Below are 3,065 nucleotides of genomic sequence, written 5' to 3' on the forward strand. Positions count from 1 at the left end.
GTCCTCTGGTAACGCCAATGTTGCTGAAGAGGAGAGCAGAATAAACTCATCACATCGATGGTTATCACGTCAATCATCGCAAGTGTTAGTTGGAGTTGTCTGTATGAGTATTGTCATTAAAAAGTAAGGGTTTTGCATTGTCATGGATAAAATAAAAAAATACAGCCTCAATTAAAAGACATTTTAACAGCAGGTCAGTGGTCAAGTGTTTTTTTTCCTTTGCGCGCGCGCGCGCGCGCACACACACACACACACACACACACACACACACACACACACACACACACACACACACACACACACTTACATTCATTTCCTGGAGCCTTACCCTAACCCTAACCATAACCACTATTTGCCTGTTCCTAACCCTGTACCTAACCTAACCTAACCCGTAATCCTATCCTCAGTCTGCACCCTAAAATGTAATGATTTACATTAAGGGGACCTGCATTTTGTCCCCATAAGGGAGGTCAGTCCCCACAATGTGACTGTGTAAACAGATTTTTGTCCCCACAACGTAATAAATACCTGGTCACACATACACACACACACACACACACACACACACACACACACACACACACACACATCTCTCCCACACGACGAAGAGAGACAAGAGTGTCAAAGATAAAGACAGATCAATGTATAACATTATAAGCAATAAAACATGTAGGTCTGTCATCTTTACTACTTGCCCGTCTGGTTGATTCAGGCTCTGCTGTGATTGTGCTGAGCTCTGATTTCTAAATTCCCAGTGAGAGGATGTCTGGGTGGACTGAACACGATCCATATTTGTTGTCGTATGTTTACCTCATGAGTTTGTTTGTGCCTGAGGTGAAGGAAGAGGAGCCGTCTAATTGTGTGTCTGACATCGCCAGTTTGAAAGCAAGTTAAATTCCTGTTTGTAGAGAAGGTGGTTATTAATGTCAGGAGAGGATTATTGATAACTAAACAGAGGTGAAGCCAGAGAACGAGGGTGTTGCTCTGGCTGTAAACTAGGTCAAAGCTCTGTTTGTCTGGGACATTTCAGCATCTCAGCGCCAGACAAAGGCTTTAAGAATGGAAAGATTTTTACATCTGTGCAGCTGATTCATTTTATTACCACGTTAAAAATTGCATGCAGATTTTCTGTCTGCAGTGGCATTTTCTCTTTGGCCTGCCAAGAACTGGCATAATTAAAAATAGAGTCATAATGAGAGGATTTTGCATGGTTATATTAAAACTGATACTGGTCAAGCAGTTCATTAAAGTACTCAAACTGTAGCTGTTTGTGTGGTACATTGACAGTGTGGTGTATGTCAGCACAGAACCTCTGAAGTGAATGTAAACTAACGTTTGAGAGTCAAGTAAACACATCCACATTTGTACGATTACATTCATGAGCACTCAGCGTTTCACAGAAGGGGCTGATGTTGGACGGGAGGTTGTAACTGACCACTCACTCCGATCAGGTGTTCCACATTCCCACAGTACTGAGCTGGTTTGATGTCACAACTCCATACACTACAAACCAGTCAAGCTGGTTATGTTGATGACCAGCTGACAAAGACAAGTATGCCCTTCAGTTTCAGTCAGGCACGGTTTTTTGATCAGAACAAGCAAGGGGAGCAAGTTTGGTTGCTCATGGTGAGGAAACAGATCAGCAACACAGGATTAGTTGTGCTTGAGAAACCAAATCCGCATTGACATGATGGTCTGGAAAATGCATGGAAGGAAAAAAGAAATCATTATTATCTCTCATTAATATCACTGCCTTCTTGTGGTAGTGGGTGGGTAGGTGGTGGTCCACACTTTGGTTCAAAATGAAGTGGAAGAGCACAGGAGCTTTTGTATCTGTGATTGTGACAGTATGGAGTCACATAAAGAGAGTGTTGCTAAAGAAAATGAATCGTCAACATTTTGATACTGCACTTATCATTTAAGTAAGCTGGTTCCAGCCTCTGAAATGTGAGGATTTGTTGTGCTTTTGAAGCCACAGCTGGCTGTTGTTGTATGAAACATTATTGACCACTAGGTGGGGGTAGAGGTTAATATTTTAACTTTGACATGGCCAGTCATTGATTCTTTCCTTGTGAATCAATGGATGACCTTTGATACGTGTGTTACTCATCTTGTTTTGAATGAGGTGCTTTTTTTAGGTCATCACGATACTTCCAGTCACACTTCTACAGTTCGAACAGTCCAAGCTCTCTTTAAGATATCAGTTAATGGTGTTTTTTGCAATTTTTTCAAAACTTCAACTTTGACGAGGAATTTAGAATAACTGCAGTGAGCATCCTGTCTTTCTGAAAATGTGACTGTTTTACATCATTTACAGGCCATCAGTATGACTCTGCCACACTTGCCTTATTTCAGAGGGCCTTTTTCACTACAGACATTTTGATCTGTCATTGCAGGAAAACACGTCTAACTGATAACATTACTAATTGCCCAGTTCCATTTAGGCGTGCCTTAAGACATGCCAGGAAGTCAGCATGAACGATAACAAGGCCGCGGAACTGCCACACCTAAATGAAATGCAGCCATCATTAATATTATTAATCATGTTTGAAGGTTCAAAATATCTGTCATGAGAAAAATCTATTTTTTCTGGTGACCAAAAGGCTTTTCTTGTCACAGATGAACCCAAATGCAGACAACAGACAAACAAATAGTCTTTTCTATGCACACAAAAGGCTTTTCTTAGTAAACACTTCTCCTTTGCCGACATAATCCACCCACCTGACAGGTGTGGTTTATTAAGAAGCTGAGTAAAGATTATTATCATGCATGATTATTACCCAGATGTGCCTTGGCTATGTACCATTAGGGAGTGAACCATGGATTTGCTCTCACGGTGGCAGAGTTAATTTCCACACCCAGGTAAATTAAGGACTGGATGGGGAGCGGAGAGCTCTAGTTTATGTCGAAACCCAGTGTTTGCAGATACTGCACGACTTCTACTTTGCAGAGTGGAGCCTTCTTCTAAGAAGGGGGCCATGAGGATTAGTTCATCCAAATAAAACAAAACCACGATCCCTTTACTGCAGCACTGTTTCCATACACCTGGAGCAAGCAGAGAATAG

Source organism: Chaetodon trifascialis, chromosome 1 (assembly GCF_039877785.1).
Source record: "Chaetodon trifascialis isolate fChaTrf1 chromosome 1, fChaTrf1.hap1, whole genome shotgun sequence".
Taxonomy (NCBI): domain Eukaryota; kingdom Metazoa; phylum Chordata; class Actinopteri; order Chaetodontiformes; family Chaetodontidae; genus Chaetodon; species Chaetodon trifascialis.